The sequence below is a fragment of the Oncorhynchus mykiss genome, chromosome 15 (assembly GCF_057628025.1).
Source record: "Oncorhynchus mykiss isolate SJ-2025 chromosome 15, ASM5762802v1, whole genome shotgun sequence".
Classification (NCBI taxonomy): domain Eukaryota; kingdom Metazoa; phylum Chordata; class Actinopteri; order Salmoniformes; family Salmonidae; genus Oncorhynchus; species Oncorhynchus mykiss.
Genome location: NC_143036.1, coordinates 46,807,050 through 46,819,584, shown reverse-complemented (window position 1 = coordinate 46,819,584; position 12,535 = coordinate 46,807,050). Strand labels below are relative to the sequence as shown.

General features: G+C 42.4%; 7 non-coding genes across 7 annotated transcripts; all 7 read right to left on the bottom strand.

Moving 5' to 3' along the window:
* Positions 1–1,170: 1,170 nt before the first annotated feature.
* Positions 1,171–1,252, bottom strand: trnas-gcu (transfer RNA serine (anticodon GCU)). The gene has a single exon. It is a non-coding gene; the product is annotated as a tRNA-Ser (tRNA).
* A 2,158-nt stretch (positions 1,253–3,410) lies between these two features.
* trnas-gcu (transfer RNA serine (anticodon GCU)) lies at positions 3,411–3,492 on the bottom strand. The gene has a single exon. It is a non-coding gene; the product is annotated as a tRNA-Ser (tRNA).
* Positions 3,493–5,827: 2,335 nt separating this feature from the next.
* On the bottom strand, positions 5,828–5,909 carry trnas-gcu (transfer RNA serine (anticodon GCU)). Its single transcript has one exon. It is a non-coding gene; the product is annotated as a tRNA-Ser (tRNA).
* Positions 5,910–7,124: 1,215 nt separating this feature from the next.
* Positions 7,125–7,206, bottom strand: trnas-gcu (transfer RNA serine (anticodon GCU)). The gene has a single exon. It is a non-coding gene; the product is annotated as a tRNA-Ser (tRNA).
* A 481-nt stretch (positions 7,207–7,687) lies between these two features.
* Positions 7,688–7,769, bottom strand: trnas-gcu (transfer RNA serine (anticodon GCU)). Its single transcript has one exon. It is a non-coding gene; the product is annotated as a tRNA-Ser (tRNA).
* Positions 7,770–8,806: 1,037 nt separating this feature from the next.
* On the bottom strand, positions 8,807–8,888 carry trnas-gcu (transfer RNA serine (anticodon GCU)). Its single transcript has one exon. It is a non-coding gene; the product is annotated as a tRNA-Ser (tRNA).
* Positions 8,889–10,660: 1,772 nt separating this feature from the next.
* On the bottom strand, positions 10,661–10,742 carry trnas-gcu (transfer RNA serine (anticodon GCU)). Its single transcript has one exon. It is a non-coding gene; the product is annotated as a tRNA-Ser (tRNA).
* Between the last annotated feature and the right edge of the window lie 1,793 nt (positions 10,743–12,535).

The window sequence follows — 12,535 nt, the reverse complement described above, 5'->3', positions numbered from 1 at the left end:
TGTGAAAGTCAAAATCTTCCAGTGCCAAAATAAAGCACCGAATTTTAATTGTTACACGATGAGATTCTAACCCATGCATGTAGAGCACAATGGATAAGCAGTCCATCGCCTTAACCACTCATCCACCTCATCCTGTTATTTAAATGTGGCAAATGACCTTAAAAAACTGTAGTTGCTGTAATGTAAACCCTAGATTGAAATCAATGAAAGTTAGGCAGAGCAATGGCAGGGCCATGTGTCGATCCCAACGAGACATTTAACAAATGTTTTGTCAGGCCGAGTGGTCTCCAGTGCTTGATTAAGTGTGTTGAGGTGTCGGTTCAAATCCCACTATTGAGGTTGCCCTTGGTGAAGTTATTCTTCAATACCTGAATCTTATTAGTCGCTCTAGGATTGCGCAGGGATTCTATTTTCATGTGGGGCCATGTAAGAGAGGAAATAACAGATGTTGTGTGAAGAGGTTGGTGTTATAATCCACACATGCAGTTCATCGCCTTCACCACTCAGATACCAAGTCCTGTGCTATCGCTGTGGCAGTCAGCAATTTTACCAGTGTTTGTGAAAGTCAAAATCTTCCAGTGCCAAAATAAAGCACCGAATTTTAATTGTTACACGATGAGATTCTAACCCATGCATGTAGAGCACAATGGATAATCAGTCCATCGCCTTAACCACTCATCCACCTCATCCTGTTATTTAAATGTGGCAAATGACCTTAAAAAACTGTAGTTGCTGTAATGTAAACCCTAGATTGAAATCAATGAAAGTTAGGCAGAGCAATGGCAAGGCCATGTGTCGATCCCAACGAGACATTTAACAAATGTTTTGTCAGGCCGAGTGGTCTCCAGTGCTTGATTAAGTGTGTTGAGGTGTCGGTTCAAATCCCACTATTGAGGTTGCCCTTGGTGAAGTTATTCTTCAATACCTGAATCTTATTAGTCGCTCTAGGATTGCGCAGGGATTCTATTTTCATGTGGGGCCATGTAAGAGAGGAAATAACAGATGTTGTGTGAAGAGGTTGGTGTTATAATCCACACATGCAGTTCATCGCCTTCACCACTCAGATACCAAGTCCTGTGCTATCGCTGTGGCAGTGAGCAATTTTACCAGTGTTTGTGAAAGTCAAAATCTTCCAGTGCCAAAATAAAGCACCGAATTTTAATTGTTACACGATGAGGATGGGATTCGAACCCATGCATGCAGAGCACAATGGATTAGCAGTCCATCGCCTTAACCACTCGGCCACCTCATCCTGTTATTTACATGTGGCAAATGACCTTAAAAAAACTGTAGTTGCTATATGTAAACCCTAGATTGAAATCAATGAAAGATAGGCAGAGCAATGGCAGGGCCATGTGTCGATCCCAACGAGACATTTAACAAATGTTTTGTCAGGCCGAGTGGTCTCAAGTGCTTGATTAAGTGTGTTGAGCTGTCGGTTCAAATCCAACCATTGAGGTTGCCCTTGGTGAAGCTATTCTTCAATACCTGAATCGTATTAGTCGCACTAGGATTGTGCAGGGACTCTACATTCATGTGGGGCCATGTAAGAGAGGAAATAACAAATGTTTTGTGAAGAGGTTGGTGTTATAATCCACACATGCAGTTCATCGCCTTCACCACTCAGATACCAAGTCCTGTGCTATCGCTGTGGCAGTCAGCAATTTTACCAGTGTTTGTGAAAGTCAAAATCTTCCAGTGCCAAAATAAAGCACCGAATTTTAATTGTTACACGATGAGATTCTAACCCATGTATGTAGAGCACAATGGATAAGCAGTCCATCGCCTTAACCACTCATCCACCTCATCCTGTTATTTAAATGTGGCAAATGACCTTAAAAAACTGTAGTTGCTGTAATGTAAACCCTAGATTGAAATCAATGAAAGTTAGGCAGAGCAATGGCAAGGCCATGTGTCGATCCCAACGAGACATTTAACAAATGTTTTGTCAGGCCGAGTGGTCTCCAGTGCTTGATTAAGTGTGTTGAGGTGTCGGTTCAAATCACACTATTGAGGTTGCCCTTGGTGAAGTTATTCTTCAATACCTGAATCGTATTAGACGCACTAGGATTGCGACGGGATTCTATATTCATGTGGGGCCATGTAAGAGAGGAAATAAAAAATGTTTTGTGAAGAGGTTGGTGTTATAATCCACACATGCAGTTCATCGCCTTCACCACTCAGATACCAAGTCCTGTGCTCTCGCTGTGGCAGTCAGCAATTTTACCAGTGTTTGTGAAAGTCAAAATCTTCCAGTGCCAAAATAAAGCACCGAATTTTAATTGTTACACGATGAGATTCTAACCCATGCATGTAGAGCACAATGGATAAGCAGTCCATCGCCTTAACCACTCATCCACCTCATCCTGTTATTTAAATGTGGCAAATGACCTTAAAAAACTGTAGTTGCTGTAATGTAAACCCTAGATTGAAATCAATGAAAGTTAGGCAGAGCAATGGCAAGGCCATGTGTCGATCCCAACGAGACATTTAACAAATGTTTTGTCAGGCCGAGTGGTCTCCAGTGCTTGATTAAGTGTGTTGAGGTGTCGGTTCAAATCCCACTATTGAGGTTGCCCTTGGTGAAGTTATTCTTCAATACCTGAATCTTATTAGTCGCTCTAGGATTGCGCAGGGATTCTATTTTCATGTGGGGCCATGTAAGAGAGGAAATAACAGATGTTGTGTGAAGAGGTTGGTGTTATAATCCACACATGCAGTTCATCGCCTTCACCACTCAGATACCAAGTCCTGTGCTATCGCTGTGGCAGTCAGCAATTTTACCAGTGTTTGTGAAAGTCAAAATCTTCCAGTGCCAAAATAAAGCACCGAATTTTAATTGTTACACGATGAGGATGGGATTCAAACCCATGCATGCAGAGCACAATGGATTAGCAGTCCATCGCCTTAACCACTCGGCCACCTCATCCTGTTATTTACATGTGGCAAATGACCTTAAAAAAACTGTAGTTGCTATATGTAAGCCCTAGATTGAAATCAATGAAAGATAGGCAGAGCAATGGCAGGGCCATGTGTCGATCCCAACGAGACATTTAACAAATGTTTTGTCAGGCCGAGTGGTCTCAAGTGCTTGATTAAGTGTGTTGAGGTGTCGGTTCAAATCCCACTATTGAGGTTGCCCTTGGTGAAGTTATTCTTCAATACCTGAATCTTATTAGTCGCTCTAGGATTGCGCAGGGATTCTATTTTCATGTGGGGCCATGTAAGAGAGGAAATAACAGATGTTGTGTGAAGAGGTTGGTGTTATAATCCACACATGCAGTTCATCGCCTTCACCACTCAGATACCAAGTCCTGTGCTATCGCTGTGGCAGTCAGCAATTTTACCAGTGTTTGTGAAAGTCAAAATCTTCCAGTGCCAAAATAAAGCACCGAATTTTAATTGTTACACGATGAGGATGGGATTCGAACCCATGCATGCAGAGCACAATGGATTAGCAGTCCATCGCCTTAACCACTCGGCCACCTCATCCTGTTATTTACATGTGGCAAATGACCTTAAAAAAACTGTAGTTGCTATATGTAAACCCTAGATTGAAATCAATGAAAGATAGGCAGAGCAATGGCACGATGAGGATGGGATTCGAACCCATGCATGCAGAGCACAATGGATTAGCAGTCCATCGCCTTAACCACTAGGCCACCTTATCCTGTTTTTTGGGAGTTGCAAATGACCTTAAAAGACTGTAGTTGCTGTATGTAAACCCTAGATTGAAATCAATGAAAGTTATGCAGAGCAATGGCAAGGCCATGTGTCGATCCCAACGAGACATTTAACAAATGTTTTGTCAGGCCGAGTGGTCTCCAGTGCTTGATTAAGTGTGTTGAGGTGTCGGTTCAAATCCCACTATTGAGGTTGCCCTTGGTGAAGTTATTCTTCAATACCTGAATCGTATTAGACGCACTAGGATTGCGACGGGATTCTATATTCATGTGGGGCCATGTAAGAGAGGAAATAAAAAATGTTTTGTGAAGAGGTTGGTGTTATAATCCACACATGCAGTTCATCGCCTTCACCACTCAGATACCAAGTCCTGTGCTCTCGCTGTGGCAGTCAGCAATTTTACCAGTGTTTGTGAAAGTCAAAATCTTCCAGTGCCAAAATAAAGCACCGAATTTTAATTGTTACACGATGAGATTCTAACCCATGCATGTAGAGCACAATGGATAAGCAGTCCATCGCCTTAACTACTCATCCAGCTCATCCTGTTATTTAAATGTGGCAAATGACCTTAAAAAACTGTAGTTGCTGTAATGTAAACCCTAGATTGAAATCAATGAAAGTTAGGCAGAGCAATGGCAAGGCCATGTGTCGATCCCAACGAGACATTTAACAAATGTTTTGTCAGGCCGAGTGGTCTCCAGTGCTTGATTAAGTGTGTTGAGGTGTCGGTTCAAATCCCACTATTGAGGTTGCCCTTGGTGAAGTTATTCTTCAATACCTGAATCTTATTAGTCGCTCTAGGATTGCGCAGGGATTCTATTTTCATGTGGGGCCATGTAAGAGAGGAAATAACAGATGTTGTGTGAAGAGGTTGGTGTTATAATCCACACATGCAGTTCATCGCCTTCACCACTCAGATACCAAGTCCTGTGCTATCGCTGTGGCAGTCAGCAATTTTACCAGTGTTTGTGAAAGTCAAAATCTTCCAGTGCCAAAATAAAGCACCGAATTTTAATTGTTACACGATGAGATTCTAACCCATGCATGTAGAGCACAATGGATAAGCAGTCCATCGCCTTAACCACTCATCCACCTCATCCTGTTATTTAAATGTGGCAAATGACCTTAAAAAACTGTAGTTGCTGTAATGTAAACCCTAGATTGAAATCAATGAAAGTTAGGCAGAGCAATGGCAAGGCCATGTGTCGATCCCAACGAGACATTTAACAAATGTTTTGTCAGGCCGAGTGGTCTCCAGTGCTTGATTAAGTGTGTTGAGGTGTCGGTTCAAATCCCACTATTGAGGTTGCCCTTGGTGAAGTTATTCTTCAATACCTGAATCTTATTAGTCGCTCTAGGATTGCGCAGGGATTCTATTTTCATGTGGGGCCATGTAAGAGAGGAAATAACAGATGTTGTGTGAAGAGGTTGGTGTTATAATCCACACATGCAGTTCATCGCCTTCACCACTCAGATACCAAGTCCTGTGCTATCGCTGTGGCAGTCAGCAATTTTACCAGTGTTTGTGAAAGTCAAAATCTTCCAGTGCCAAAATAAAGCACCGAATTTTAATTGTTACACGATGAGGATGGGATTCAAACCCATGCATGCAGAGCACAATGGATTAGCAGTCCATCGCCTTAACCACTCGGCCACCTCATCCTGTTATTTACATGTGGCAAATGACCTTAAAAAAACTGTAGTTGCTATATGTAAGCCCTAGATTGAAATCAATGAAAGATAGGCAGAGCAATGGCAGGGCCATGTGTCGATCCCAACGAGACATTTAACAAATGTTTTGTCAGGCCGAGTGGTCTCAAGTGCTTGATTAAGTGTGTTGAGGTGTCGGTTCAAATCCCACTATTGAGGTTGCCCTTGGTGAAGTTATTCTTCAATACCTGAATCTTATTAGTCGCTCTAGGATTGCGCAGGGATTCTATTTTCATGTGGGGCCATGTAAGAGAGGAAATAACAGATGTTGTGTGAAGAGGTTGGTGTTATAATCCACACATGCAGTTCATCGCCTTCACCACTCAGATACCAAGTCCTGTGCTATCGCTGTGGCAGTCAGCAATTTTACCAGTGTTTGTGAAAGTCAAAATCTTCCAGTGCCAAAATAAAGCACCGAATTTTAATTGTTACACGATGAGGATGGGATTCGAACCCATGCATGCAGAGCACAATGGATTAGCAGTCCATCGCCTTAACCACTCGGCCACCTCATCCTGTTATTTACATGTGGCAAATGACCTTAAAAAAACTGTAGTTGCTATATGTAAACCCTAGATTGAAATCAATGAAAGATAGGCAGAGCAATGGCACGATGAGGATGGGATTCGAACCCATGCATGCAGAGCACAATGGATTAGCAGTCCATCGCCTTAACCACTAGGCCACCTTATCCTGTTTTTTGGGAGTTGCAAATGACCTTAAAAGACTGTAGTTGCTGTATGTAAACCCTAGATTGAAATCAATGAAAGTTATGCAGAGCAATGGCAAGGCCATGTGTCGATCCCAACGAGACATTTAACAAATGTTTTGTCAGGCCGAGTGGTCTCCAGTGCTTGATTAAGTGTGTTGAGGTGTCGGTTCAAATCCCACTATTGAGGTTGCCCTTGGTGAAGTTATTCTTCAATACCTGAATCGTATTAGACGCACTAGGATTGCGACGGGATTCTATATTCATGTGGGGCCATGTAAGAGAGGAAATAAAAAATGTTTTGTGAAGAGGTTGGTGTTATAATCCACACATGCAGTTCATCGCCTTCACCACTCAGATACCAAGTCCTGTGCTCTCGCTGTGGCAGTCAGCAATTTTACCAGTGTTTGTGAAAGTCAAAATCTTCCAGTGCCAAAATAAAGCACCGAATTTTAATTGTTACACGATGAGATTCTAACCCATGCATGTAGAGCACAATGGATAAGCAGTCCATCGCCTTAACCACTCATCCAGCTCATCCTGTTATTTAAATGTGGCAAATGACCTTAAAAAACTGTAGTTGCTGTAATGTAAACCCTAGATTGAAATCAATGAAAGTTAGGCAGAGCAATGGCAAGGCCATGTGTCGATCCCAACGAGACATTTAACAAATGTTTTGTCAGGCCGAGTGGTCTCCAGTGCTTGATTAAGTGTGTTGAGGTGTCGGTTCAAATCCCACTATTGAGGTTGCCCTTGGTGAAGTTATTCTTCAATACCTGAATCTTATTAGTCGCTCTAGGATTGCGCAGGGATTCTATTTTCATGTGGGGCCATGTAAGAGAGGAAATAACAGATGTTGTGTGAAGAGGTTGGTGTTATAATCCACACATGCAGTTCATCGCCTTCACCACTCAGATACCAAGTCCTGTGCTATCGCTGTGGCAGTCAGCAATTTTACCAGTGTTTGTGAAAGTCAAAATCTTCCAGTGCCAAAATAAAGCACCGAATTTTAATTGTTACACGATGAGGATGGGATTCGAACCCATGCATGCAGAGCACAATGGATTAGCAGTCCATCGCCTTAACCACTCGGCCACCTCATCCTGTTATTTACATGTGGCAAATGACCTTAAAAAACTGTAGTTGCTGTAATGTAAACCCTAGATTGAAATCAATGAAAGTTAGGCAGAGCAATGGCAAGGCCATGTGTCGATCCCATCGAGACATTTAACAAATGTTTTGTCAGGCCGAGTGGTCTCCAGTGCTTGATTAAGTGTGTTGAGGTGTCGGTTCAAATCCCACTATTGAGGTTGCCCTTGGTGAAGTTATTCTTCAATACCTGAATCGTATTAGTCGCACTAGGATTGTGCAGGGACTCTACATTCATGTGGGGCCATGTAAGAGAGGAAATAACAAATGTTTTGTGAAGAGGTTGGTGTTATAATCCACATATGCAGTTCATCGCCTTCACCACTCAGATACCAAGTCCTGTGCTATCGCTGTGGCAGTCAGCAATTTTACCAGTGTTTGTGAAAGTCAAAATCTTCCAGTGCCAAAATAAAGCACCAAATTTTAATTGTTACACGATGAGGATGGGATTCGAACCCATGCATGCAGAGCACAATGGATTAGCAGTCCATCGCCTTAACCACTCGGCCACCTCATCCTGTTATTTGGAAGTTGCAAATGACCTTAAAAGACTGTAGTTGCTGTATGTAAACCCTAGATTGAAATCAATGAAAGTTATGCAGAGCAATGGCAAGGACATGTGTCGATCCCATCGAGACATTTAACAAATGTTTTGTCAGGCCGAGTGGTCTCAAGTGCTTGATTAAGTGTTTTGAGCTGTCGGTTCAAATCCCACCATTGAGGTTGCCCTTGGTGAAGCTATTCTTCAATACCTGAATCGTATTAGTCGCACTAGGATTGCGACGGGATTCTATATTCATGTGGGGCCATGTAAGAGAGGAAATAACAAATGTTTTGTGAAGAGGTTGGTGTTATAATCCACACATGCAGTTCATCGCCTTCACCACTCAGATACCAAGTCCTGTGCTCTCGCTGTGGCAGTCAGCAATTTTACCAGTGTTTGTGAAAGTCAAAATCTTCCAGTGCCAAAATAAAGCACCGCATTTTAATTGTTACACGATGAGATTCTAACCCATGCATGTAGAGCACAATGGATAAGCAGTCCATCGCCTTAACCACTCATCCACCTCATCCTGTTATTTAAATGTGGCAAATTACCTTAAAAAACTGTAGTTGCTGTAATGTAAACCCTAGATTGAAATCAATGAAAGTTAGGCAGAGCAATGGCAAGGCCATGTGTCGATCCCAACGAGACATTTAACAAATGTTTTGTCAGGCCGAGTGGTCTCAAGTGCTTGATTAAGTGTGTTGAGGTGTCGGTTCAAATCCAACCATTGAGGTTGCCCTTGGTGAAGCTATTCTTCAATACCTGAATCTTATTAGTCGCTCTAGGATTGCGCAGGGATTCTATTTTCATGTGGGGCCATGTAAGAGAGGAAATAACAAATGTTGTGTGAAGAGGTTGGTGTTATAATCCACACATGCAGTTCATCGCCTTCACCACTCAGATACCAAGTCCTGTGCTCTCGCTGTGGCAGTCAGCAATTTTACCAGTGTTTGTGAAAGTCAAAATCTTCCAGTGCCAAAATAAAGCAACGGATTTTAATTGTTACACGATGAGGATGGGATTCGAACCCATGCATGCAGAGCACAATGGATTAGCAGTCCATCGCCTTAACCACTCGGCCACCTCATCCTGTTATTTACATGTGGCAAATGACCTTAAAAAAACTGTAGTTGCTATATGTAAACCCTAGATTGAAATCAATGAAAGATAGGCAGAGCAATGGCACGATGAGGATGGGATTCGAAATCATGCATGCAGAGCACAATGGATTAGCAGTCCATCGCCTTAACCACTAGGCCACCTTATCCTGTTTTTTGGGAGTTGCAAATGACCTTAAAAGACTGTAGTTGCTGTATGTAAACCCTAGATTGAAATCAATGAAAGTTATGCAGAGCAATGGCAAGGACATGTGTCGATCCCAACGAGACATTTAACAAATGTTTTGTCAGGCCGAGTGGTCTCCAGTGCTTGATTAAGTGTGTTGAGGTGTCGGTTCAAATCCCACTATTGAGGTTGCCCTTGGTGAAGTTATTCTTCAATACCTGAATCGTATTAGACGCACTAGGATTGCGACGGGATTCTATATTCATGTGGGGCCATGTAAGAGAGGAAATAACAAATGTTTTGTGAAGAGGTTGGTGTTATAATCCACACATGCAGTTCATCGCCTTCACCACTCAGATACCAAGTCCTGTGCTCTCGCTGTGGCAGTCAGCAATTTTACCAGTGTTTGTGAAAGTCAAAATCTTCCAGTGCCAAAATAAAGCACCGAATTTTAATTGTTACACGATGAGATTCTAACCCATGCATGTAGAGCACAATGGATAAGCAGTCCATCGCCTTAACCACTCATCCACCTCATCCTGTTATTTAAATGTGGCAAATGACCTTAAAAAACTGTAGTTGCTGTAATGTAAACCCTAGATTGAAATCAATGAAAGTTAGGCAGAGCAATGGCAAGGCCATGTGTCGATCCCAACGAGACATTTAACAAATGTTTTGTCAGGCCGAGTGGTCTCCAGTGCTTGATTAAGTGTGTTGAGGTGTCGGTTCAAATCCCACTATTGAGGTTGCCCTTGGTGAAGTTATTCTTCAATACCTGAATCGTATTAGACGCACTAGGATTGCGACGGGATTCTATATTCATGTGGGGCCATGTAAGAGAGAAAATAAAAAATGTTTTGTGAAGAGGTTGGTGTTATAATCCACACATGCAGTTCATCGCCTTCACCACTCAGATACCAAGTCCTGTGCTCTCGCTGTGGCAGTCAGCAATTTTACCAGTGTTTGTGAAAGTCAAAATCTTCCAGTGCCAAAATAAAGCACCGCATTTTAATTGTTACACGATGAGATTCTAACCCATGCATGTAGAGCACAATGGATAAGCAGTCCATCGCCTTAACCACTCATCCACCTCATCCTGTTATTTAAATGTGGCAAATTACCTTAAAAAACTGTAGTTGCTGTAATGTAAACCCTAGATTGAAATCAATGAAAGTTAGGCAGAGCAATGGCAAGGCCATGTGTCGATCCCAACGAGACATTTAACAAATGTTTTGTCAGGCCGAGTGGTCTCAAGTGCTTGATTAAGTGTGTTGAGGTGTCGGTTCAAATCCAACCATTGAGGTTGCCCTTGGTGAAGCTATTCTTCAATACCTGAATCGTATTAGTCGCACTAGGATTGTGCAGGGACTCTACATTCATGTGGGGCCATGTAAGAGAGGAAATAACAAATGTTTTGTGAAGAGGTTGGTGTTATAATCCACATATGCAGTTCATCGCCTTCACCACTCAGATACCAAGTCCTGTGCTATCGCTGTGGCAGTCAGCAATTTTACCAGTGTTTGTGAAAGTCAAAATCTTCCAGTGCCAAAATAAAGCACCGGATTTTAATTGTTACACGATGAGGATGGGATTCGAACCCATGCATGCAGAGCACAATGGATTAGCAGTCCATCGCCTTAACCACTCGGCCACCTCATCCTGTTTTTTGGAAGTTGCAAATGACCTTAAAAGACTGTAGTTGCTGTATGTAAACCCTAGATTGAAATCAATGAAAGTTATGCAGAGCAATGGCAAGGACATGTGTCGATCCCATCGAGACATTTAACAAATGTTTTGTCAGGCCGAGTGGTCTCAAGTGCTTGATTAAGTGTTTTGAGCTGTCGGTTCAAATCCCACCATTGAGGTTGCCCTTGGTGAAGCTATTCTTCAATACCTGAATCGTATTAGTCGCACTAGGATTGCGAGGGGATTCTATATTCATGTGGGGCCATGTAAGAGAGGAAATAACAAATGTTTTGTGAAGAGGTTGGTGTTATAATCCACACATGCAGTTCATCGCCTTCACCACTCAGATACCAAGTCCTGTGCTCTCGCTGTGGCAGTCAGCAATTTTACCAGTGTTTGTGAAAGTCAAAATCTTCCAGTGCCAAAATAAAGCACCGCATTTTAATTGTTACACGATGAGATTCTAACCCATGCATGTAGAGCACAATGGATAAGCAGTCCATCGCCTTAACCACTCATCCACCTCATCCTGTTATTTAAATGTGGCAAATGACCTTAAAAAAACTGTAGTTGCTATATGTAAACCCTAGATTTAAATCAATGAAAGATAGGCAGAGCAATGGCAGGGCCATGTGTCGATCCCAACGAGACATTTAACAAATGTTTTGTCAGGCCGAGTGGTCTCAAGTGCTTGATTAAGTGTGTTGAGCTGTCGGTTCAAATCCAACCATTGAGGTTGCCCTTGGTGAAGCTATTCTTCAATACCTGAATCGTATTAGTCGCACTAGGATTGTGCAGGGACTCTACATTCATGTGGGGCCATGTAAGAGAGGAAATAACAAATGTTTTGTGAAGAGGTTGGTGTTATAATCCACACATGCAGTTCATCGCCTTCACCACTCAGATACCAAGTCCTGTGCTATCGCTGTGGCAGTCAGCAATTTTACCAGTGTTTGTGAAAGTCAAAATCTTCCAGTGCCAAAAAAAAAGCACAGAATTTTAATTGTTACACGATGAGGATGGGATTCGAATCCATGCATGCAGAGCACAATGGATTAGCAGTCCATCGCCTTAACCACTCGGCCACCTCATCCTGTTATTTACATGTGGCAAATGACCTTAAAAAAACTGTAGTTGCTATATGTAAACCCTAGATTGAAATCAATGAAAGATAGGCAGAGCAATGGCAGGGCCATGTGTCGATCCCAACGAGACATTTAACAAATGTTTTGTCAGGCCGAGTGGTCTCCAGTGCTTGATTAAGTGTGTTGAGGTGTCGGTTCAAATCCCACTATTGAGGTTGCCCTTGGTGAAGTTATTCTTCAATACCTGAATCTTATTAGTCGCTCTAGGATTGCGCAGGGATTCTATTTTCATGTGGGGCCATGTAAGAGAGGAAATAACAGATGTTGTGTGAAGAGGTTGGTGTTATAATCCACACATGCAGTTCATCGCCTTCACCACTCAGATACCAAGTCCTGTGCTCTCGCTGTGGCAGTCAGCAATTTTACCAGTGTTTGTGAAAGTCAAAATCTTCCAGTGCCAAAATAAAGCACCGAATTTTAATTGTTACACGATGAGATTCTAACCCATGCATGTAGAGCACAATGGATAAGCAGTCCATCGCCTTAACCACTCATCCACCTCATCCTGTTATTTAAATGTGGCAAATGACCTTAAAAAACTGTAGTTGCTGTAATGTAAACCCTAGATTGAAATCAATGAAAGTTAGGCAGAGCAATGGCAAGGCCATGTGTCGATCCCAA